This window comes from Juglans microcarpa x Juglans regia, chromosome 5D, assembly GCF_004785595.1.
Source record: "Juglans microcarpa x Juglans regia isolate MS1-56 chromosome 5D, Jm3101_v1.0, whole genome shotgun sequence".
Classification (NCBI taxonomy): domain Eukaryota; kingdom Viridiplantae; phylum Streptophyta; class Magnoliopsida; order Fagales; family Juglandaceae; genus Juglans; species Juglans microcarpa x Juglans regia.
The window spans coordinates 15,959,891-15,987,736 of record NC_054602.1 but is presented as its reverse complement, the minus strand read 5'-3'; the positions used below and the strand labels follow the sequence as shown (position 1 = coordinate 15,987,736).

The following is a 27,846-nucleotide window of genomic DNA, read 5'->3' as shown; positions in this document are numbered from 1 at the left end:
CTTAGTACCCCCCCTTGCCTCAACCAATTTGGGTGGGGTTACTCCAGATTTGCCATTTGTTTTTCCAACCCTCTCCCCTGCCAGTGGCAGCAGGGTTTCAATTCCTTCGCCGCCTTTTAGTGTCTCTCCTCGAGGAAGCGGCGAAGCATCTTTGACAACTCTTGAGGAGGGTCTCGGGACCGATGAGGCTGTACCCCGCCAGGATGAAACTGGTGAGATAGGGAAGGCCAAAAACTGCATGGTCCCTCCCGTTGAACCATCTGTTTGCTACCCTATGTTCTCCGCTACTGAAGCAGCCTTTCCCCAGGGGGACCTTGCTAACGTCTCCTCGCCGGCTGTCAACCCGAGAGGCTCTTCTAGCTTCGATCATGTGGCTTCCCCGGCCTCCCCTCCTACTTACCGAGCAGAGGTTATCAATGCCTTTGTTCAACAGCTTCATAGTGTTTTTGCACCAGTATTGTTACGTTCTCCTTAATGCTTTGGTAAATAATTCTGAAGAATATATTTTTAATCCTTTTTTTTAGGTGATTGGTCATCTTTTTGCCAACTCGACAGATGATTGGATGCATTTGGAGGGTGAGAAGAATCAACTGGCCGATGAGTTGGCCCTTTTTGAGGCTCGCTCCCATTCTTCTGATGATGAGTTGGCTGCTCTTCGCACCCAAGTTGCTTCACTCTAGGAAGAGCTGGCAAGTTCTTTTGAGGATGCAGACCACTACCGTCAGGAGGTGGTAGTAATGGGGAAGGAACTTGATGACCTTGCTACTCGCCTGAATGAAGTAGAGGGAGCTATTCGGGAGAGGGGCAACTTAGTTGCCCAAGCAGAAGCTTTTAAGAAAGAATGCGATAAGTTGGTTGCTCAAGTGGAGCCTGTTTTGAAAGAACAAGATGGCTTCGCCGCCAGCCTTGATTGTGCGAACTCAGAAATCGAAAGATTGGCTAAGTCCAAATCCGAATAAGCTTCTCGCTTGACCTCTCTTAGCGATGAAAAAAGTGAGTTGCTTATAAAGCTGGAGGCGACTGAAGGGATGAAAGCTGAAGCTGAGAAACACTTGGCTGAGGTGAAGGGCTTTCTTAAAGACAGCGATCGTTAATACCTCCCGCTTGACGCAATTGTTAAATCTGCCAAGAAAACTATCTCTATCTTGGAACACAAGTTGGCTGAGATGGGATCCTCTTTGGAGAATTCTCAGAATGACCTTAATCGGGTCCTTCCTCAGTTGGCTGCTACCCCCAAGATTCAAACACGGGCCTGGGGTATAGGCTTCAAGTTGGGGTAAAATTGCTTCGTGAGCTTCTTCTTCGGGAACCCACCACGAACCTGCATACTTTGGAATGGAAGTCTATTCGGGCTTGTGAGGTTGCCCTTCATTTCTGTGACTCCTTTGGTCGGGTTGAGATGCCTGACGCTTTTCACCACCCATCATGATGCCTGCTTAGTTTGGAGTTTTCTCATTCCCCTCGGGATTTGCTTTTGATTGATTTTTTTTTGTTAGCCTTGTAAATGACTGAATTTCTAAAGCTGTTTTTTAGGCTTTTGAACTTTGTTTGTTGGCTATAAAGTATTCATTGTTGATTCTGCATTTTGATATCAACCCATGTTATTCATGCCCTATGTATTAGCTTTTATGTATTAGCTTTTATGTTGTTCTCGCTTGTGAGTGGTACATCGCCCATCGGTAAGAGTTTCTATTGACTTCTTTTACCTCTTTAGGGCTAGTGAGAGAGTTCCTCGACCACGTTGCCTGTAGGCGAGATGATGCTAACAGGAGAGTTCCTCGACCGTTTTAACCTTTAAGTTTTTTTTTTCAATTTGTGGAAGAGTTCCTTGACCACATCGCCTTTTGGTGTGAAGGTGTTTAATGGGAGAGTCCCTCAACCATTTTAACTTTTAAGCTTTTTGATTTGTCGGAGACTTCCTCGACTACATCGCCTTTTGGCGTGAAGGTGTTAACGGGACAGTTCCTCAACTGTTTTAACCTTTTAAGTTTTTAGGTTCGTGGGAGAAATCCTCAACCACGTCGCCTTTTGGTGTTAATGGGAGACTCTTTCAACCGTTTTAACCTTTAAGTTTTTGGACTCAGAGAGTTCCTCGACCACGTTGTTTTTTGTCGTGAAAGTGTTAACGGGAGAGTTTCTCGACCGCTTTAACCTTTTAAGTTTTTAGGCTCGTGATAGAGTTTCTCAATCGCGTCGCCTTTTAGCGTCAAGTTGTTAACGGGAGAGTTCCTCGACCATTTTAACCTTTTAATTCTTTGATTTGTGGGAGAGTTCCTCAACCATGTCGCCTTTTGGCATGAAGGTGTTAACGGGAGAGTTCCTCGACCGTTTTAACCTTTTAGTTTTTTGATTCGTGGGAGAATTCCTGGACCACGTCGCCTTTTGGCGTGGAGGTGTTAACAGGAGAGTTCCTCGACCGTTTTAACCTTTCAGTTTTTTGATTCGTGGGAGAGTTCCTTGATGGGAGAGTTCCTCGACCGTTTTAACCTTTTAAGTTTTTAGGCTCGTGGGAGAGTTCCTTGACCACTTTGCCTTTTGGCGTGAAGGTGTTAACGGGAGAGTTCCTCGACTGTTTTATCCTTTGAGTTTTTAACCTTGGATACTTATTGCAAAGCCAAAATGAACAAAACAAAAGAAAAAAGTGGACAAAACGTGCTGGCATTTATTGAAAATGATATTCCTACAGAAATCAACAAATGAAATGAAAGAAAACTACATATCTTTACTTTAAACGTAGTACTTTCGTAGGTGCTCTGCGTTCCATGGATGAGGTAGCTGGCGTCCTGTGGCATCCTTGACGTGGTAAGTCTCCGACCTGTGACTTGCTACTATAACGTAAGGTCCCTCCCACCGAGGACCTAACTTCTCTTCTTCCCCAAAGGTCACGCCGGTTTCCTTCAGCACTAAGTCGCCCACTTTGAATGACTTGGGCCTCACTCATTCATTGAAATATTGTCTTGCTTTCCTCTTAGAAGCTACAACTCTGACTTCTACATCTGCCCTTATCTCTCCTAATAGATCTAGGTTTTTTTCTAACCTTGCTACATTTGCTTCTGGATCAAAATTTGTTCTTCTGTAGCTCGGTAACCCGACCTCTACTGGTGCCATTGCCTCGTTCCCATAGGTTAGGGTGAAAGGTGTTTGGCCTGTTTAGGTCATTGCTGTCATTTTGTAAGCCCACAAAATTTTCGGGAGCTTGTCGGCCTATAGCCCTTTTTTGTCCCCTATCTTCTTTTTTAGTATTCCCATGATGGTTTTATTAGTTGCTTCCACTTGTCCGTTTGCCTGAAGATGGCCTGGGGAAGAGTACTTGACCTTGATTCCTAACTCTGCACACCATTGAAGATAATGTTCGGAGTTGAATTGTCTTCCGTTATCAGAAATAATACATTGAGGTATCCCTAACCTGCATATTACTGCCTTCCATAGGAACTTTGTCACGCTTTGAGTAGTTATTGTAGCCATCGCCTTTGCTTCTGCCCACTTTGTAAAGTAGTCGACATCTATGATGATGAACCGCAACTCTTCAGGGTGCACATGGGATTGTGAATCTGACATTGAACACATTTTTTTGCGAACTCCTTTGCGTCTTTGAGTGCGTTTGGAGAATAGTACCTAGCCCTTACAATCTTTGCGGCGAGTGATTGTCGTCCTGAGTGACTCCCACAGATCCCCTTGTGTACCTCTTTCATTACATATACAGCTTCTTCCTCTGTTACTCATCGCAGCAATGGGTTTGAGAAAGCCCGCCTGTAAAGTACTTTGTCAATTATGGTAAACCTGGTCGTCCTACTCTTTAACTTTTTCGCCTCTTCCCGAGATGAGGGAAGTTCACCTATCTCCAAATATTTTTTTATATCATTTGCTCAGCCTGGCGTGTTCTCCTGAATGTGCAAACTTTCTTCTCCTACCACTGGTCTAGCGATTGCTTGTAAATCAACCTTCCATGGTAGTGTTTCTTCTTGCTTTGCTGAGGCAGCACGCCAATTGGTTAGCCTTGAAATTGTCTCCACGAGGTATCTTTTCGATTCGAAAATACTTGAGATCTTTGCTTTGTTCCTGTACTTGGTGAAGGTATTTTATTAGCTTGGACCCCCTCGCCAAATATTCCCTCATGATTTGCCCGGCTACCACTTGTGAATCGACTTTCATTTCGACTTCTTTGGCTCCTAATACCCTCCTGATGACCAATCCGGCGAGTATTGCTTCATACCCAGTTTCATTGTTTGTTACTTTGAACTCCAATCGTACTGCATCGTATGATTCTTTCCCCTTACTTGTTACTATGTACACCCCGACTCCTCCACCTGCTCGACAGGCTGACCCATCTACATACACTTGCCATGGATTCTTCTCAGGTGGCTTTTGGACTTCTTCTTTGAAGTTGGAAAACTCTGCTACAAAATCGACCAGTATCTACCATTTCGTAACTCTTTTTGGTATGTAGCTGATGTCATACTCACTCAGTTCGATTGACCATTTGACCAACCGTCCTGAGATGTCTGGTTTTTGCAACACCTTTTGTAGGGGCGACCAAGTGATTACTTTTATTGGATGGGCTTGGAAATAAGGCCATAACCGCCTTGCTGCTACTACCACTGCAAAGGCGACCAACTCCACCTTTGGGTACCTGGTCTCTGCTCCTCTCAATGCCCTACTTACGTAATAAATCAGTTTTTGCTCATTTCCTTCCTCTCGTACCAATGCAATAGATATTGCATCTGGAGTTACTGCTAAGTACAATGACAATGACTCTCCTGGCTAGGTGTGATTGAGCAATGGTGGTTTAGTTAGATACTCTTTCGACTGAGAAAACGCTTCTTCGCACTTGGCGTCTAACTCTGGCACTTTTTTAATCACCTGAAAGAAATGAAGATATTTATCCGTTGATCGGGATACAAACCTGTTCAAAGCTGCAATCTTCCTGTGACACCCTGTATTTTAGTGTATTTTAATTATTTTAAATATTGGTTCTCTTGTTTGAAATTTATCGGATTTCTTGTTGGTTTATTTTTATGATTTTTAAATTGTGAAACTTATTTTGATATGTTTTCTTAATATTAATTATTGTTTTGTATTTAAGATGCTCTTTAATTGAAATTAGTTTGCTTGTGGGCTTTAAAATTATTGTGTTGTTGAATTTTTATTATTATTTTATTTTAACTAGTCACTACATTTAAATTATTTTATTCAACTTATTGTTTTGAAATCCTTTTCGTTGTATCAATTTTATGACCCAAGTTGTAAGGACTGAACCTCATTTCTTTCCCTCACTTTTTCTTTTCCCACTTTTTCTTTTACTTCTTCTCTTCTTTTTTCCCTACTTTTTCTTCCTCCCGCATGCGCGACACCTCTCCTTTCTCTCCCGTCCATTTTCTTCTTCCACCCACAGTGCCGTCGTGCACCGTCCATTACCGTCACCATCACCGCCCCTCCAATTCTCTTCCCCTCCGGCCGGTGACCACCCCCCTATGTTTTTAGCTCCTCCCTTGCCGCCGTCAGCCCCATGCGCAGCTCTAAGCTGTGGCACCCTTTGTGCTCTAGCGCCGTCATCGTGCCACCATCGACCACCATATTTTCACCACAACACCGGCAACCTCCCAACTACCTAACTCACTCATCTTCAGCTCTGATCTGCCATCAGTGAAATCCCCTCCATCTCCATTTTCGAGTTGGGTATTTTAGACTCCAACCGCCACCCACGGCCAATGACCATCAATACTAGCATCACCAACACCTCTAAGCCACTCCCTAGCCATCCCAATTCTTAGTTTGTCCCCATTTGAAATTGGGTTTTTGAGACCCACAACCATAGTCCAAAATACACTGTTTCATTGATGTGCTGCCACTTCTAACATCTCCATGATCATTCGAAAAGTATATTATAGCGCTGTAAGTATATTTCTAAAGAACTTTTGAGATTTAAATGTATTTTTGCGCTAACTCATATTTATTGTGAACTGGTTTGGTTGTGCTGGATTGAGTCCGAGGAGTAAGGGGTCTGTTGGATCGTAGTATAGAGTTGTTGTGTGATTGGATTATGTGGGAATTTGTTGGCTGTTGGATATTTGTGTCGTGTCTTGTACATTGCATAATTGTACGCATGTTCATGTTTGTAAATGAAAACTGGATTTTTGCATAATTGCATACATGTTCATGTGTATATTTGAAAACTGAGTTTTCATATGAAAAATGATTTTTGGGTGCTTGTGTATCACGTCCCCAAGCCGAGATGGGGCATTATCTCGGTGGAACTCCTCTGGTCACTCGGGAGCGGAATATATTGAGTGACGTCTCTTGAGTTGTCACTGGACGACAATGGGATCGGACGGGATGATAACGCTCTCGTGGTGGCGGGGGCTAGTGTTAGGCGCAGAACTGGTCATCGTTCATTACGAAGTCACTCGCACAGTCGTTACCCGTGGTGTGACAAAGGGAGCCAGGGTGTGCGGATGATCCCTAGGAGAGATCATGGTGCATACGGTTAAAATGGATATTGGGCCATTTTGCTGGGAAAATGACGGTTTTTGATAAATGGATGTGGACCATTTTCTGAGAAAATGGTGGATTTCTACGTGGGCCATTTTCTGGGAAATTGGCAAGTTTTGATAAAAGGATTTTATGTGAATCATTTTCTGGGAAAATGATGGATTATTGTTTTGGGCCATTTTCTGGGAAAATGGTGGATTTCTACGTGGGCCATTTTCTGGAAAATTGGCAAGTTTTGATAAAAGGATTTTATGTGAATCATTTTCTGGGAAAATGATGGATTATTGTTTTGGGCCATTTTCTGGGAAAATGGTGGGAAATGTTTTAATGGAATATTTTGGGTCAAAATGGGATTTTGGTGTGCGTTGGAAAATATTCATTTTTGGGAAAAATGTTGTTTTAGGTCTAATGCATATTTCATCATATGCATGCATAATTGTTGGTTGTATTAATGCACTTTTATCTCATTGGTTGTTTGGATTATTACTTACTTGCGGTACCGTTTTATGGTATCGCAGATTTTGATGCAGATGATTTTGATGTTAAGCCTAAAGATTTGGCTCCACCGGAGGAGTGATATGGGATCACTCGCTCGTGTTTGAGATTTGTTTCCCGCTTGTTGAAATATGTATTTTGGTATTATAATATTTATGGGATAACTGTTTTGCTTTTTGAAACTCTTAGGTTTAAGTAAATTTGTATTTAACAATTCTAGTACTTAGTTGACTTATTTAAATTATCCGCTGCTTTGTTTTTATTGTACACTATTGCATGTACACACACTTAGCACTTATTTTTGGGATGTGTGACCGTGTTGTTATCATCTGGACGTCTTGACTCTCGAGTTTTTGTACGTGGGGTCGGGGGTGCCACACTTCCCCGCTAGTCTTTGTATTTCATTCAAGAGATAACTTTATCTCTATTATTGCTATGAGTTTCTCGGGATTTGCTTCAATCCCTCTATCTGACACCATAAAACTGAGGAATTTTCCCAACTGTACTCCAAATGCACATGTTATTGGGTTGAGCGTCATTTGGTAATGACTTAAGACCTTAAAAGCCTCTCAAAGGTCTTCTATGTGTTGGTCAAACTCCCTACTCTTTACTAGTAGATCGTCGACATACACCTCCATGCTTCTTCAGATCTGGTTTTTAAACATTTTGTTTACCAACCTCTGGTAGGTTACCCCAACGTTCATCAAACCGAAATGCATCACTTTATACCAATATAGTCCTTGGTCAGTTATAAAGGCGGTTTTCTCCTGATCAACATTCTTCATTCTTATTTGATTGTATCCTGAGTAGGCATCTATAAAGCTTAGCATTTTATGCCCTGTTGTTGCGTCCACTATCAGATCTATCATTGGTAATGGGAAGCTGTCCTTTGGGCAAGATTTGTTGAGGCCGGTAAAATCTATGCACATTCGCCACTTCCCGTTGGACTTTTTTTACTAACACCACGTTAGACAGCCACTCTGGATAACGTGCTTCTTTGATGAATTCAGCTGCTAATAACCGATCAACCTCCTCAGCGATTGCTTTGAACTTCTCAGTACTAATGTTTCTCTTCTTTTGTTTTACTGGGTGTATCTTTGGGTCTACGTTCAGCTCATGTTAGATGATTTCCTCGCCTATCCCGGGCATATCTTTATGACTCCAAGCGAATATATCTTTATGGTCCAGGAGGAAATCTATCAGTTGCTGTCTCTCTTCTTGTGCCAATTTTGCCTCGATCTTCATGTGGCTTTCGGGATGGTTCTGTTCAAGGGTGACCAACTCTAGAAGCTCATCTGCCTCTCCATGCTTTAAGGTATCTTCATCCCTCGTTTCTAACTCTGTTGCCATTACCTGTGGTCCCAACAGGAGGATCATGTGTTTTTTAGAATCCATTATGTTGACCTCCCTTTGTTCTTGTCTGAGCTCCTACACATAACATTCCTTGGCCAAGACCTGCTCACTGCGTACTTCGCCTATTCCTCTTGGTTCGTGTACCTCGCCTGTTGGGAACTTCATTTTTAGATGATAGGTTGAGGTAATAGCCTTTAATGCATTCAACGTGGGCCTCCCAATGATTGCATTATATGCCAACCGAGTTCTTACTACTAAAAACTCACTCATCGTTGTGGCGACATAAGGGTCTGTGCCTACAAATATTGGCAATGTAATGGACCCCATTGGTTGGACCGCGTCTCCACGTAGTTGGTTCTGGTTTCAACTGCTCTTTGCCGATTCCCATTTTACTGAAAGCATCCCAGATCAAGATATCCACCGAACTCCCATTGTCAATTAGTATTCTCCTGGTGGTAAAATTTGCCACCAACGTTGTTACCGCCAAAGCATCATCATGGGGGTACACAACCCCTCAGTAATCTTCCTCGTCAAAAGATATCGTGCGTGATCCTTGTACTTGGGGCTATTTGACGGGCCTTTCTACATTATAGATTTCTTCATATCTTGCCCACCTTGCATAGGTCTTTCTTCCTAAGGAAGTTGGGCCACCTTCTGCATATCCGCTGGCGATAGTGTGTATCTTGCCTAGAGGTTGGTTTCTTCGATTTTCATTTGCTCTCGCTCTTTGGCCCGTAGGTTCATTTGATCCCCTCTCCCTTTCTGTTGATTCCCGTCGCCTGGGGCTCTTACTTCTTCTCCTCTTGTGCTCATTCTTCCTTTCGTTTGTTCGCCATGGGGTGTCATGTTCTGGGCGATCAATTGCTCAAACTCGCAATTGTTCCTCATGTCTTCTACTTTTTGCTTCAAGTTGTAACAGTCCTCGGTTCTATGTCCCCTTGACTTATGATAAGTGCAGTACTTCTCCGTTTGTTGTTTTTTCTTAGTTAGTTCTTCTTCCTTTGTTTTTTCTAAATAGTGTACATAATCGCCACTATGCCTTCTTACATTACCATCCCGCCTTGACTCTTGCTGTCTCTCTTTGCCCTTTGTCCTCCATCTCAATCTTTCCTCTATCCCCATTTCGTTTCCCGCTCACTCTTTCTTTCTGGTTGGGTAGTCAAGGCGATCAAGGTGTCTTCAGCATTAACAAAATCATCAGCACTATCCATGAACTCTCATAAGGTGGAAGGGGTTTTTTTGGCTAGCTCAGCCATAAAAGGGCTCCTTGGCCAAATATCTCTCAATAGTGCTGTTAGCATGATTTTCTAGTCTTGGTCGTCGGTCGTCATCTTTTCTTTATTGAAACGTGTCAAATACGCTTTCAGGCTTTCATCCTCCATTTGTTTGACGGTCAACAAGTAGGCGCTGAGTCTCCTGCGTTTTCTACTCGCCATGAATTGGGTCAAGAATTGTCGGCCAAGCTCTTTGAAACTTTCTATGTAGTTTGGTTGTAGTGCGCCAAACCATCCTCTCGCCGATCCTTTAAGAGTCAAAGGGAAAACTCTACAAGAAATCTCTCCTAGGATCCCGTGAAGTGTCATATGAGCTTTGGAAGTCTCAAGGTGCTCCATGGAATCTTTCGAGCCGTCGTATAGGTCCATTGTCGAGACTTTAAATTTTGTGGGCAGGGGCATTGTCAGGATTTCCGTAGAAAACGGTAGATTTGTGCTCGACAACAATTGATCTACCGAAGAAGATGTTCCTATCTTATTGGCCATCTTCTCATATTTGTCCATCAAGCTACGTACGTCATGGTGCAATTTATTTGCTTTCTCGTTCACCGTGGGGGGTCATGTTCTTGGCGATCAATTTATGTGACAAGTACGTAAAGTGTGAAACTTAAACAATCCCACAGACGACGCCAACTGTTTTGGACGTGTTTCACTACCACCACCTCACGATCACCTGCAACCAAAGTGTAGAGACCACAGGGGTCCGAGGGAACGCCTCTGATGCCTCAGTCAGTAATTTGTGGATAATAATAATAATGACAATAAATCGATCCATCTACTTACCTAGATTCTTCCTTTATATAGAGCTTTGTGAGCTATCCACATTCCCTCGTGGATAGTGGTTATCCTTTATTCAAATTCAAATTTAGAAATGAGGATTCATCTCTTTGCAAATTCGAATAATAACCTCATTTACCTTTTACCATTGACTGGATAGCTATCTCGTCGGTATTAGCTTATCTAGTCGGTATTGGCACTGGACTGATTTCCTTTGCGCCGGGCTAGGCTCCTCGATTATGGTATGGGCTTTACTCTTTGGTAGGGTCCAGACCCATCTTAGGGGCTAACCGGCTGGGATATCCTCTCCAATATCGTCAAACTAATTTATGAAAATTAAGTGAGTGAGATAATAATTTATCTTGATTTTCAAGTAAACCTCTTGTTGAATCCCTTCGACCTTTCAGAGATAAAAACGGTTGAAGATTTTTGTAGATCACTGGTCATCACTAATTAAAAAAAAATGAAGAGAGTGAGATTCCTAATACAAAGTTTCTATTTGGGAGTTTTTTTCTCATAACGGGTTGGAAATATTATGTTATAGTTACCTTGGATTTTGGAGATTTGGAGCTAGAAGAGAGAGAAAAGCATGAGAGAATCGGTGTGTGTGGAGACCGATTACTCTTTGTGAAAATGTTAATAAAGACCCGTAGACTTATAGCTTAAAAACTTAACCGAGTCAAAGCTTTACGGGATTTTGGGAGACACATAATAAAGAGAGACGAGGAGAGATCTTGACACAGAGAGTGAAAGAAAACGATATTGCATGTAAGGGACATTTCCATAACATTTTTAGAAAGAAAATAGGTTCTAATAATTAATTTTATAGCCATTGATAGCCACATATAAGTTATAGAAAAGAGATGGTATCATTTTCACACTTAATTACAGATAGGTTGTTCCATCCCAATGATGTTATGAATTTCTAGGTGATCCATATGCATCATATATACATTAAAGTACTAGGGCCGTATGTGTATATATATATATATATGCAGTAGAAGATATTTTTCTCATATAATTAAAAAGCTTTAATAGACATGCATAATTTCTTCAAAAATACATTAGAATTTGTTCAAAAAAACATAAAAAGTGGTCTCATTCTTGCACTTGATCATTAATTTGTCAAGAAAGCTTGCGATTAGGTCATTAGTATACTTGGATCTAGTGACTATCACCACAACTCCACCACTCCCTTGAGTTCGGTGGCAACATGTTGCAGATAAGCTGGATAACAACCTTTTCATCAGGATTATCCTGGACGTGGTAATAGGCCGGCTCAATACGTTCCGGGGCCTAAAGCTAAAATTTTGAGCGAGGCATTTTTTTTTCTTTTAAAGTAAAATTAAAAAAATTTATTTTTATTTAAAAAAATTCCTACTATTTTGTAAAGTAAATTTATTGACTAAGATTTTATACAACATTTTCAATTAATAACTGACTTATCTTTACTAGGAAATTTTTGATTTAGAGAGAATTTTATCAAATCTAGTTTAACAAGTACTTTTGACTCTTAGACACAATTATAATCATTATTGTCAATGAAGTTCTATAAGAAACTTACACATTCGAAAAAAAAATGGGCCCTTGTCTCTTCAAAGGATTATACAAAAACCTTTTATGAACACTGGAAATTTAAATTTTGCTATTTATAATTTTCATATTAATTGTATATTAAACCAATAATGACGAAAGAGAAGTGCATTCTTAGAAGGAGAATTGGTAAAATAATTATTATATATGTGATACTTTTAAAAATTAATAATGATATAATATCTATTTTATCTTATTTATATTCTTGTTCTCATTGAGTTGATTAAAGTTTTTTATTGGGTATATATATATTTTTAAAAAAAATTATACTTTATATATATATATATATATATTTTGGGCCTTCTTCCATTAGGGGCCTTAGGCAATTGCCTAACTTGCCTAGTGGAAGAGCCGGCCCTGCATGGTAAATGGAACTGATGGCCAGAAGACTAGAAGAGCTACATTCCTTGCCTTGTTCCTCACAGACTCTGACAAACTTTTCTCAGTCATGACAAAGAGCTTCCCTGAATTGAGATTGAAAAAATCAGATTGCAACGAAACCAGCTGGGTTCAATATGTGCTTTTTTGGACCAACTTCCCTCTCGGGACAGCAAACTATGTTTTGCTCAGCCAAACACCTCAATCTCTGACCTACTTGAAGAGGAAATCAGACTGTGAGGAAGCCAATTTCCTAGGATGGGTTGGAGATGATTTGGAAGAGACTGATTGAGCTGCAGTACGTAATACTGACATTCAATCCTTATGGTGGAAGAATGGCCGAGATTCCAGCGGAGGAATCTCCATTCCGACATCGAGCTGGGAATTTGGCAAAGATTTAGTATGCAATAAACTGGAATCAAGCAGGGCAAGAGTTGACAAATTACTATATAAATTTGACAAGGAAGCTTTACAGTTACATGACTCCATATGTGTCCAAGAATCCAAGAGAGGCCTTTTACAACTACAAAGATCTTGACCTGGGTATCAACCGGACAGTTACTCGGAAGGAAAAGTTTATGGAATCAAGTATTTCAAGGGTAATTTCAAGAGGTTGGTGAAAATCAAGACTGAGGATGATCCTGGTAACTTCTTCAGCAATGAACATAATATCCCTACTCTGCCACACAGACGCTAGTGTGTGTGTATATATACATGCAGTATTGGTGCCTAGCTAACTAGGACTTTAGCGCTAAAGTATTTCTTCTTGTGTCACTACAAGAAATTGTGTTTTTTGAGATAAAAAATTGTCTCAAAAAATACAATTTTCTTCCCAAATTATTTTTGGAGATGAAAAAATTTTATCTCAAATTTGTCTCGGAAAGATTGTCTCAAAAGGTTTTTGGAGACGAAAATCAAATTTCGTCTCAAAAAATCATTTTTAGAGATGAAATTGGGCGGATCCAGTCGAAACCGTTCGAACGGATAATTTTTTTTAGACGAACCGATTTTGTCTTAATATATTGTTTGAATGGAATAATTCTCTGTCCAAACCTAGATGTCCATTCAAACAATATGAAATATCCATTCGAACTAATGTCCATATTTTATCTTGTTCGAACGAACAGAGTGTTTGAACAGATTTTATGCGTTCAAATTAATAAATTTTTCAAATGACTTGTATTCGAACAAAAATTATGTATGTTCGAACAGAAATTTTATTTTCAAAAATTATATTCGTTCGAACTGAGTTTTACACATAAATGTTGTTCAAAAAAAATAATTGTTCGAACGTCCGTATTTCTTTTTTGTCATTCGAATGGGTTAGTTTTTGTTCGAATGGGTCTGTTTCGGTTCGAATGTAATTACAAATGGTAATTTACCGTTCGAACTGGTTATTTACTGTTCGAACTGTATTAATCATATAAATCAGAATTTATTTAAAAATATCATACTAATATTATACAATTTGTAATTCAAACATCAATTGTTCAAATATTTTTGAACATCATAATATAAATGCAATGAAAGAAAAGATAATTTTGAAGACTATGGTGGTGGCATAGATATTTGGGACATCATTGACTAGAATTGTTCAAATATTTTTTCATTATTTAACTGCATCCTCTCTTCTAATCTCGCCTCCAAATCCGCTGCTTGATCTAATCGGGCCAACAACTCTTTTTCCTTGCACCTCAATCGTTTGGTCTCAAGTGCTGCTTCCTCTAATTTCTTAGTCTTGTCGGCATTCTATCTGGCTCGAGAATAGGATGATGATGAAGATGATGGTTTTGCACAACGTCCTAAGCCCCTCAAATATAGAGAACGTGATCCAAGAATTTCATAAAGAATCTGAGCATCGTTGACAGATGATGCATCAGATGGATTCACAGCAGTTTCCTTAAAAGATATCATCTTGTCCTACAAAAACAAAACATTAAAGTTAGTATAAGTAACAAAAATATTATGTGACAATGGAATTAAAAAAACTTAAACTTACATAATTTGTCTCTGCTTCATGACTGGCCCAAACACCATTACGATTTTTATGTATTTTTGCATACAATTGGATCAAATCATAGTCAATGAGACTTTCTTCTTTCTACAAAAGGAAAATTTATATTAGAACTTAAATCAGAAAAGGTATATTATATGTTAATATTTTACAAGCACTAAAATAACTTACCATTTTGTTAGACAAACGATGAAAAGATCGATAACTTGCATGATGATTTATCTTTAAATTTGATCTATTTGCTTTGTTCACAGTATTTTTTTGCTAAAAAAAATATTAGTTTATATGTGTAATACATCTGTGATGTACTATTAAAAAAAGATAGCAGCGATATTACCTGATAAGCAGGATCTTCAAACATATCACAAACTTTCTTCCATTCGTTTGGTGGAATTGCTTGGAATGGATTTTGGCGCACCTCTATTATAGTACTGAACTTCTTATAATGTGCATCGCATTAACCTTTGTACTTCCAAAATGTATTTGACATCAATTTCTCAACCGTTAATCGATCCTCTTTTCAGCCAAAATTAAGCTCAAACTCATCATTTCAAAAATTATAAACAATTAATATAAATACAAAGTAACTTGAAAGTAACATGTTATATACTTAGTTGCTTGAGATGTAGCTTATTACCAAACAACGGTTTTTTAAGTAGTCTTTCACATCTTGGGAAACTTTAGACCAAGAGGATATAACAATCGGTGCATACGTGCGAGTAAGTGTACTAACATAAGAAGCAAGCCACGCTGCCGAATCTCTGGAGCCACCAGTGTGATCATCAGGAATATCAACCTTGGTTTTACAACTATTCCTTACTTTCTCTATGCAGACACTCCTCGTAGTGCCTCTACCTCGGCACATGGTTACAACAATTATATATACATTAACTAAAGCATAACTTTTTAATTTAATTAATTTATTTTATAGATATATTACTTAAATTGAGAATAAAATATGATATTTAATTTGATAAAATACCTTGTTCTGGGCCCGGTGATGTTGGCTCACTATTCATGGCAGGTAAACCACACGGGGAGTTAGTAATGGATGGGAATGTCACATGTGTTGATTTCGTTTGGGAGGCATATCTATTTGAAATTGTAACAAATTATTATTCAAAAAAACATTATCTTAACTTTTATATGTTAATATTACTTACAAAAATTCATGTTTGAAATTCATTCACTATCCGTTTTACTGGACCAGTCGCCCTCATCCTCACTAGACACTTTAGTTGATTCTTCTTCTTCTGATATTTCACCCTCAATTAGTTCGGGTTGAACATCTTCTCTACTCAATGGGACCATATCATATTGGCTTAGATCAACAAATAGATTGATGCCTACTTCATTTTCTTGATATGCTGCTTGATGCCTCTAGAATGTAATCATATACATTTCTTAGTGCAAACTTCTCCATTACCTGCTATGGGTTTCCGTACTCGGAGTCATCTAAATAAAAAAACTTGATTCGCTTGGCAAGCGAGAACGAAAGGATTGTCCTCATACCATGTGCGAGATGTATTGACACTCACAAAATAATCATCGTTACGCACTCTTAACCTAGGATTTGAGACATCCCACTAATTACATTTAAACAACCGGACCATATATCCCCCTACGTACTTTAACGCTATAATATCTTCCAATTCCGTAGAAGTCAATGTTATCATCCACATGGCTTCTTTCAACAACGAGCCCATAATTTTGATTTTTCCTATATCGTTCTCTACCAGTTGTGTGAAATCTATATCCACCCACCAAACATCCTGAGTACTGGATGGCCCGCTTGGACGGACCACATGCTAGAGTGTACAGTTCTATGAGATTTTTTCTAAATTTTCTCCATATTTCAATGCAACCTATATCAATAAATATTATTATATAGAAAAAAAGTAAAATTTATTGGTATGAAATTCGTATTATAAAATGAGGCTTAACATAATACCGTATGTTCAAACCATGAGGCAAGTTCCTCTTCGTGCATCTTTTCTACGTCAGTTACACCATTCGAGCGAAGTAGTTGTATATGTTTGTTGTGCATGTTCATGTGAATGTTTAATTTGTATGAAGTTATACTATATTATTATACATAAACTTAAAGATAATATTGATTTAGATGATCATCACTATCCTCAAGTAGTGATAAATCTCACCTCAGTTATTCAAGACATACCATCGAGCTCTTTTCAACTCTCGCCCACATAGATCGTAGCCCTCTTGTGCAGCTATGGGAAAATACAGTAAATGTCGATGAGATTCTCATCTCTCACCCACCTTCAAAATTTTGGTCTGGTCTTATAAATCTAGTATCAGCCCCACGAAAATATATTGAACAAAAGGTATGCTACTCATTATCAATATATGACTCTGCAATCGAACATTTTGGACGAGCTTTATTCCCCACAGATCGCTTAAGTTTTTCCAAAAATCGTTCAATAAGATACATCCATCTATACTGAACTGGGCCAGCAACTAACGCCTCACTCGGTAGGTGCATAGCCAAATGAACCATTACATCAAAGAATGAAGGCAGGTACAAACTCTCCAATTAGCACAATATTACTGCAATGTCAGCTTCCATTTTTAACAATGCATCAACTTTCAACGTTCTACTACAAATGTCTCTGAAAAATTCCCCTAATTCTGTGAGAGCTATACGAACATCTCGAGTAAGCTTTCTATGCACACCAACCGACAACAAACGCTGCAGAAATATATGACAGTCGTGACTTTTAAGACTAGTTATTTTCCAATCATGTGTTTGAACACATCTTGTGATGTTTAAAGTATACCCATCGGGGTAATTTGATTTTCATAAACCAATCACAAAATTTCTTTCTCTCATCATTTGAAAGTTTATACCATCCGATCGGCATATAAGCTGATAACCCATAATCTTACAACTGTAACTCCAGTCTTATCCCCAGCTTCTTTAAGTCTTTATGAGAGTTAGTTGTATCTTTTGTCTTCCCTTTTATTGACATCAGAGTGCCCAATATATTCTCACATATATTTTTCTCAATGTGCATAACATCTAAATTGTGGCGCAGTGTCATTCCCAAACCTGTTTTCTAAAACATCCCCTAACTGCGCGACGCCCTGCGCTCAACCCTTCCATCAAACATCGCTCTATTTGAACGCCATCTATGATCATATAATAAATAAAGACGATGTCCTATAAAACATAATTTCCTACCATGACTCAATCACTGAGATTGTGTATCTTTATTGCAAACAGGACAAGCCATTTTACCTTTGGTGCTCCACCCAGACAGATTTCCATATGCTGGAAAATCATTTATTGTCAACATCACTGCAGCATGCATCTTGAACTCACCTGATGAGGCTGCATCATATGTACTGACACCCTGATCACACAACTCTTTCAACTCTGCAATTAGTGGTTGCAGATATACATCTAATTCATTCCTTGGTGATCTTGGCCTTGGTATCAGTAGAGTCATCATAAAATATGGATCCTTCATAGACTTCTAAGGTGGCAAATTATAGGGCATTAATATGATAGGCCAAATACTATGAGAAGTGCTCATGTTGCCAAATGGATTAAAACCATCCGTTGCTAACCAAAGTGTACATTGTGAGGTTCTTCAGCAAACCATAGACACTTGACATCAAATTTCTTCCATTATAAGAAATCTGTAGAATGCGAGAGGAAGTTTTTATTTTGGACTATTTATGTTTGATGCCAAGACATATCTTTGGCAATCAACCAAGATGTAAGCAATCTTTGAAGTCAAGGAATCAACGGAAAATGTCTTAACACTTTTTGGGGTACATTATGTTTATCGGATGTCCATCTTGACTCATGACACACTGGGCATGAGTCAAATTCTGCATATTGCTGCCAGTAGAGAACAGAATCATTTTTACAAGTGTGGATGATATTATAATCAAATCCTAACCCTCACTTCATAAAAATTACGGGGTACTACATTATCCTGAGGAAAAGCCTTTTTAAATAATTCTAATAACATGTCGATGGCCTTGACATAAATACGACAAACAGACTTAATATGAAGTAATTTCACCGTGAAAGATAACTTCCTATGACGAGTGCACCCCTCGTACAACTCTCTTTGTGCATCCTCCCACAGTTTTGCAAAATTATCATTTCCCTCAAATGATTGTGCAGATGTTCATTCTCCATCCCTCATCCCAAATATTACTACCCCCAGATCGCCTAAAATCTCATTTATGTCCTCTCCATTATTATTATTGTCATTAGGATCATCCACATTAATATCGTCTATTTCGATGTTGTTACCCTCCTCCATTTGATTGGTCTGACTGCTAAATCTAACTCCTTTGGGAAATGGTTCGCCATGTAAGACCCAATGTAAGTATTTAGGATCAATTCCATTTACAAATAAATAATCCTCCACTACCACCAAATTATAAGAATTAAGATTTTTGTACGTCTTGCACGGACATCATATAAATCCTCGACTGTCAACACTTATGCGAACAAACTCTATAAAAAGCTTCACCCGTTATGCATACTCCTTATAGTCTTGCCCAAGTCTCTCTCCCAGTAGTATCCAACTTTTATCCATTGTATTTTTGTTACTTGTCGGATGTCTATCCAGAAACACCTAATTCATGGGATAAACACTATAAAAAAAATCTAACTTTTATAAGGTACTTGATCATATCCCATTTGAGAGACTATCATCTATATCGCATATATACTCAGTCCTAAACTCTAATGTTAGTACATATTTCGGCAGCATTTTCCTACAATTCTCCAATGATGCTAGTCATGATAAGTCGTCAACCCTATTAATGGGCCGAGAAACTTACAGACCACATACTTGAAGAATGTAAGGAATCGCTAAACCGAAATTTTAATTAACTAACACAAGAGTTTAAACTGAATATATCTGCCGTATAGATGATAGAATCTCAAACTGTCCACTTTGAACAATTCAAGAGTTGTACCCAAATATTCTTTAAGAGAATCTTTGGCCACAATTCTCGAACCGGTTTAAAGTTTAAGTACATATAAAAATAACCATAAAATTCAAAACTATCCAACTCTTAATACAATTATACAATAAGTAACTATCCAATTAGTAACTATGTTATATCTATATTTTAAGTTTCTAATTTAATTTTAGTGCATAATATTTTAGTGCATAATATTTAATTATTTTTATTTTATAATTAAATTTCTTATAAGTATTAAACATTAATTTAACTATTAACAATTGCTATGTTATAAGTATTAATTTTAGTGCATAATATTTTGTAATTATTTTTATTTTATAATTAAATTTCTTATAAGTATTAAACATTAATTTAACTATTAGCAATTGCTATGTTATATCTATATTTTAAGTTTCTATTTTAATTAAAAATATTATAAGTATATTTTATAATTATATTATATTATAATTTAAGCAATTACTAGAATGTTGTTCGAACAAGATTCTTATCGTACAGGGTTTTGTTCGTTTAAACGGGACAAATCCAGATTCCAGACACAAAACATAGACAAAATATTTGCCCCAAAACACAATTTTCACAATCACAATGAAACACATTATGAGAAAACCTAAATCATGTGCAATAAACTAACATTAATTGAACTCGAAATACAAAAAAAACATAGAACAAAAAAAAAAAACAATTTATAAATCTCTCTTCTCTCTCTCAAGAATCATTTCTCTCACTAAGTTTGTTCCTCTCTCTCTCTCTCTCTCTCTCTCCACAATACTCTCTCACACACACAAAATTGCCTGCCATGCTCTGCCTCTAAATAAATTTTCATCAACTGTGAAAATGAACTGAAGGTTGAAGTATTTGAATCTGTGAAGTCCCGTTCGAACTGGATATTTACGCATTCGAACAAGAAAATTTCGAATAAGCGCCAAATCTGCCGCGATTTATTTCACGTTCGAATGTGTAATTTAGTTGTTCGAACTAACAAATCAGAATATTCATTTGCATATTCTTCAAATGTAGACAAGCTCAAAGGGTATTTTCATAATACTAATTGACCAGTGCATTCGAATGATGGATTTTCACTTTTGAATAAACAAACAATCAGAGTATTTGGCACGAAGTTTTCCTCCAAACATATTCCCTGAAATAAAACCGTTCAAACAGGACGTTATTGGGTTCGAACCAATCACAAAATATTTTAATATTATATAGTATATAATAACTATATATTATAGTAGCTATTTTATATTATAATTAATAATATATAATGTACTACAAGTCTAATAGTTAATATAATACTTATATTATATACTAACTATTAATATATAGTACTTATTAATATATATATATATATATATATACACTTTTGGTCTTCTAATTTTGCACTATATATTGTATAACTTACTTCCTTGTCATATAAAATATAATAAGTATAGTTAAACTTATAATAGTAACTAGTAATTATGGTAACTATAGTAACTAGTTACTATACTTATGATAACTTGTATAGTTATCATAACTTATAATACGTGCATTGTAGTAGCTATAGTAACTATAGTACTTATGATAACTTGTATATTTATCATAACTTATAATACTTACGTAGTAGTACCTATATAACTAATAGCTACTACATATATATACCGCTGTAGTAACCCCACATTTGAACTTCTAAGAGGTATATGTCAACTCTCCACCTTTATTGTTTAGCTTTTTGCACGAATGGGTTGTGCTTGGTGGGGCGTATGGATTTTGAATCTGAAATCCACCCATTTTGGTGTATTCCGTAGAAATAACATCAAAATAATCGGTAGAAATGATTGGGCTTCACTCCTTAATCATTTCTACCGATTAAAACAAATGATAACATCTAGATAGGAAGTTTTTTAGTTCGGGGCTGAGTCGACTCAGCCATGACTGTTTGGCTTCTTCCCGTTCGAACTAACTCTAATCCGTTTGAACGCTTAGTTGCCAAACAACATTATTTTTGTTCGAACAAAATAAATTCATTCAAATGAACAAATATTTCCGGTTCGAATGAACAGAACAGTCAATTCAAATAGATTTGACTAGTTCGAACAGAATATGTTCCGTTCGAACGAATTATTTCAATTTTTTTCAATATACTATAATTCTTCAATAATATAATTTAAATATTATGGTTAATTATATTCTTACTTTCCTTATAGTTAAACAATATATCAATGGCATCCAGCAGAAGAAAATGTGCGAGAGATCAGCCCAGCCAAAGTAGTAAAGCTGTTCATGCTTAGGAGATGAGGCCTATACTTGTCGAGCGTCCAGTCATTTTGTCTGACTTCTCTGATCTTTCATGGGAGGAACGGAGCATATAGTCCATCTCCACCGAGCGGAGATGGATACTGATCTGTGAGCAACGAGGGACTGCATATCCAGAGATGGTCAGTGAGTTCTACCGTGCCATGGGAGAACTTAGCGCTGATGCTTTGTTCTACACCCTATCGGTCCGGGGAGTGAGTATTAATTTCTCTCCCCGCATTATTGTTGAGTTCCTTGACATCTCGAGCGTGGCCGACGCATATCCTGCAGCGGCTACACAGGGACCAGCGGCTGCACCATTTGACTTTGACACACTGGCCGCATTCTCCACACTAGCCTTGAATGTAAATTCGGATGCTAGTTCGGATGGTAGTGAGGATGAGGATCTACCTGATGATGGTCTCACAGACGATCAGGTGCATCAACTAGTGCGAGACCCATCAGCTCCTCCATAGGATGGGAGCAAGGTGATCCGACAGGCCAATTTTATAGCATTTTTTAGAATGCTTAATTTGATTGTTGGCTATAACATTGATCCGAAAAAATACAAGACTGATTTTGGGATTGATTGAGCCAGATTTTTGTTGCAGATAGCACGGGGGGATCCCATTGATCTGACATTGTATTTATTCCTTCGCATTCGATCTGAGTCACTATTTTTCAGTGGAGGTAGTCTACCATTTGCACTGCTGATATCTAACCTCCTACTCTGATCATGAGTTACAGTGTCGGCCACTCAGCGGAGGTCGCCATAGATGGGGCCCTTTAACAAGATCACATTCAGTAAGAGTAAAGGACACTTGTGGAAGACTACACCAGAACAGTCTAGTGATCCTCCCACAGATCCAGCTTCTAGTAGTGCTGCTGCTGTTGAGAGACAGCCTCCTGGGACCACTTTGGATCAGGTACGAGTTCTGTTTGTGGAGTTCGTTGAGTCCATCATGGAGAAACTTAGGGATCTGAAAGGATCTATTAAAATGTTGCAAGCGGATGTTGATCTACTAAGGACCCATGATCGTTTTAGTTATTATTTTACTTTTTTATATTGTATTGAACATTATATATTTGACATGTAATTAATGTATGGTTTTTGTTTTTTGTGTTTACTGCTTTGTTTATTTTTATCATTTTACTTGCCGCTCATAATAATATAAAAAATGATACTATCTTTAAAGTTATATTTATATAAATTTAACATAAAAGAAATCACTATAAAGTTTAGAAGTTAATTACATAAAATTAATTTATGAATTTATAAATATTTTAACTCACTGCAAATCATAACATATAATATATACACATTTTTACATTTTGAAAATGATAACAAATTAATGGAAAAAATATTTATTAATTTAATGGAAAAAATATATGCACAAATCCATACTAATAAAAAAATTAATTGAAAACATTTCCGTTCGAGCAAATAAATTTAAGTTTGGACGGTTATTATCTTTTCCTGGAAAAAATAAATTAATTCTCGCCAATATTATTATTTGAACAAATTATATACTATTCTAACGGACATTAATTTCATGTTCGAATCTATTTTGTTCCTTTCGAATGGTTTCTTTTTTTGAGACGATTTTGTTCGTCACAAAATATATTGTTCGAAAGGATATTTTTCCGTTCGAAAGAATTTAGTAGCTCAGGCATTTTTGGAGACGTAAATTTTGTCTTCAAAAATAACTTTTTGGGATGAAATATAGTTCATTCCTAACAAATTTCATCCCTAAAAATCAAATTTTTTGTAATGTGTGTCCTATCGCTATTTTTTTTTTCTAATCTTGTACTATAGCTATTTGATTGTCAGAAATTTTTCCTGAAAAATGGAATATATTATTGTTCTTTGTTAAAAATAAAAACAAAACTAATCCATTGTGAAAATAGAAATTGATCGAAACTGTTCCAAATATATGTACGTATGGTATTTGCTCATGTTGACGAGTAATTTGAAGAAGAGCCTCGTTAGTTACAAATCTTAAATAGATAAATTTCGTATAAATGTTTTGTTAAAAAAGTAAATTTTATTAATAAAAAATAATTTTTTTTATATTTGTTTTAAAATAAGATCTATTTGGTTTATAAAAATTTGTGCAAGATTTATCGATTTATAATTTTTAAAAATTATTTCTAATACTAAAAGTTTCAATTTGATCGGTAGTAGGAATTTAAGGCTCGGGTTACACATACATATGAGATGAAAACTCATTTGTGTCATACACTAGTTTTTCCTTTTGAAACACACTATATTTCATATTTAAATTTTAAAAACATCAACTTAATAAACGGTAATAAATAGTGAACATTATGTAAACAGTAAAAGCTGATAATAAACAGTATTTAAATAGTGCATAAAGAGTGACAACTGATATTAAGCAATGCGTAAACAGTGACATTGTCGGCTCTCAAATTTCAAGAATTAAACAGTATCTTATATCTTCTCACTATTTAAACACATATTTTTTTTTTACAAATTATTTTATCTTATCTTAATTTAAAAATTTTACTATTATTTAAAATATATCATTAGAGCTGTATAATCAAACGAGACAAATGTTTCCTATGGAGTAGACATATCCGGTTTTGAATTTGGTCAGATATAAACCAATCATTTTTTTACAGCCCGGCTATGTAAATAGTCAACATATTTACGACATACACTGTTAAAGCAGTACGTTAATCAATAATGAAAAACGATGGATAGATAACATTTTTTTTATAATCTTTTAAACAAATATATTTTAAATAATAGATATTTTTATAAAATGTCTTATAAAAATAAATACTCCATTATATATATATAATGTGTGAAAATGATACCATCTCTTTTCTATAACTTATTTGTGGCTGTCAATGGCTATAAAATTAATTGAAAATGTTATGGAAATGTACATAGCATGCAATATCGTTTTCTTTCACCCTCTGTGTCAAGATCATTCGTCGTCTCGCTTTATTATGTGTCTCTCAAAACCCCATAAAGCTTTGACTCGGGATAAGTTTTTAAGCTATAAGTGTACAAGTCTTTATTAACATTTTCACAAAGAGTAATCGGTCTCCACACACACCGATTCTCTCTTGCTTTTCTCTCCCTTCTAGCTCCAAATCTCCTAAATCCATGGTAACTATAACATAATATTTCCAACCCGAAGGAATTCGACAAGTTATTTACTAGAAAATCAAGATAAATTATTATCTCACTCACTTTTCATAAACTAGTTTGACGATATATTATTAAATATTTAGTTCTTTTGTTTTAGACGTTAATGAGGAGCCAAAACGTTACCTTAAAACTAGATTTATGATATTTCTTTACGTAGACAGCAGCAGACATAAATATTCTGGACTGAAAATATTAGATGTGTTATATATATTGAGAAGGGCTAAAAAGGAAATTCCAGTAGTTATCGTTATTGTTATATGGAATAGTGAACATTTTGTAAGGAAACCTATAATAGTAAAGATTGTCTAGAGTAGTTAAGTAGTAAATTATTGAGTCATTAATTGTTGAAGGTAACGTCAAAACGTGTGTATAGGATCTCGTAGGAAATAAATCAAGTAAATAATAAATAAATAAAGCCTAGAACTAAATTGACTGCTCCATCTAATTAGTCGGACCCGCTTGCTCGTACTGATTATCATCCTCACTTGGGTGGTTAAAAATATGAAATAAAACTAAAATTGGTTGAAGACTCAGTAAGAAGCTCATCACAATGTAAACATAATTAACAAAAAATTTTTTTATAAAAGCTTTCATGGTAAGAACTTAAAATCATAATTGATTATATTGATGCTTACGTGATGTATGACATGTTTTGATTTATCTGAATTAATTAATTGATTTCATTTAATTGACTAAGCTAAGTACTGGCTAACATACTTAACCCTGTGTGCAAGGTTATGTATTGATCCCACGCCCCATAACCGCAAATGGAGCAGCTGAGTAGTATTCTAGCGTACTAAACTGGATCATGCTTGAGTCCGTGACTTGCACATCTACCTTAAAACTACATTGGTACCATGCATCTGAATGACCATTTGATTAAACTGATATGATATTATCTTGCACTTGAACTTAAGATAGCTTATGTGTCTTCTGTACAAGACATGCATGACATAATATGTACATAACTATAATTTCTGAATCTGAACAAGATGTTGAATGACATGTTGTGTGCTATACTTGATGACATGTTTGCATATATCATAACATGCGTGGTACATATAAAGTGGCTATCAAGAATTGGCTTTAGTAAGCAGAGAATATATACTAGTATGTAAACATGAGTCTTTTCACAGAGTTCAGAATGCAGAACAAAACTTTTAGTTTAAGAATGTAGATTGATCTCCAAAACATGTTATCAGAATATCAGAGCGACAGTTCAAAACATTTATATTAAAAAATCCTTTGACATAGCATAATTGGACATCATCATCATATCAAAACATATGCCATGTTTAACCCCCGTAGTTGAGTTGTGTATGTCTAGGGTTAACGAATCAGAACCTATCACTCTTCGTCACTGAAGTGATGCACTCAGTATAGATACCACTTTTATATCCCGTGGCCGGGGCAGAGACCACTATTGTATCCCGTGGTAAGGTCGAAGGCCACTATTATTTCTTGTGGCAAGGCCAGAGGTCACCATTATATCCCGTGATAAGGCCAAAAGTCACTATTATGTCCCGTGACAGGGCCAGAGATGACTATTATATCTCGCGGTAGGGCATTAAATCAGAGCAAAACAACAATGTTGGTAGCCACACAATATCATAATCAGAGTCTTCGAATTAGAACTAGAAACAGAATCAGATGAAAAATCAAAATGTCATGTCAAAGATTTTCAGATATCACATCATATCATAATAGAGTACTAAACAAATTCTAATCATTTTCATATATTCAAAATAGATTCAGAGTATCTTCACATAAAATGCACAAATTTTCAAATTTCACATTCGTTCTTTTTACACAATTCAGAAATAGAATGTAAAAAATAGTTCATGTTGACACCAGTCATGACAGAAAATATTTTTCTTTTTCTATACGGATTTCATGAGTAATGAAGATAAAACGACCAATGTTGTTTTCAATCTTTTCTTTTCATAATAAAACATGCATATTTTAAAAAAAAGATCAACCTTAGTCCATTCGTTTTATGCAAAGTCTAGTATAGAAACCTCGCTTACATGAACTTTTAAAGTTTTTTCTGAACTTTCTCACAATAGTGCCAAATGGATATCAATCATCACTTATAAAATAGTCACGTATGTAACTTGTGTAAATTTTCAATTATACACGTATTTCATAATTAAAACCCAAGAATGAAAAAAAAAATCCATTTTCCTGTAATATCTAAAATTCTCGAACTCAAATACCATTTCCTCCAAATACTTTAATTTTCACATAATTTTCTCCAAACAATTACATGATTAAATGCTAAGATCATCAGTTTACTCCATAAATTGGCACTACAACACAATTGGTCTTTAGTGACGGTTGGAAAATTGTGACAGTTCCCAAACCATGACTAAAAGGTATTTTCTGTGACGGTTTCTGGAAACCGTCACTAAAGACAGATGAGGTTTTTTTAATGTTCGAACGTATTGGAAATTTATGTTCGAACGTCAAATTTACGTTTGAACATTCTAGCAACTTACGTGCGAATGTGAAATGTTTTGGCACCAATGTCCGAACGTTAGTAATTAACATTCGAACGTTAAATATTTTGCGCCAACTTTCGACCTTTAATTAATAACGTTCGAACGTTGATTGTAAATTTAAATTAAATTACTCTAATTTAAAAATTATGTGATTTTTATAGTGCATAATTTATGAACAAGTCTAAAAAATTGACTTCTATATATTTATATATACACAATTTGTAATATATAAATATATTTTTATGTTTATATATATTTGAAGGGCAGCGATTTAGTATTAAAGTTGAAAAATATAACATTAAAGAAGATTGAGAATTGAATGGTGAAAAACCATAGAAATATTAAATAACATTTTTCTTTATAAATAATAAAAGCAAAATACAAAATATGATCGAATTTCTTAAACAACACTCAGATGATAGCATTGTTCGCGAAATTTGAACTTCGTACCTCTTCAGTCAAGGTATCAACCTTGTCGTTGAGGATACCTACTCGATGGGCGATCTCAGATACATATGCCTCTATAGCCGCGAGCGATTGATC

The 27,846-nt window shown here is 36.4% G+C and overlaps 1 pseudogene; it reads left to right on the top strand.

The window, feature by feature from the left end:
* The window catches only part of LOC121265728, a 35,551-nt pseudogene extending 12,043 nt beyond the window's left edge, over positions 1–23,508 (top strand).
* Positions 23,509–27,846: the final 4,338 nt, after the last annotated feature.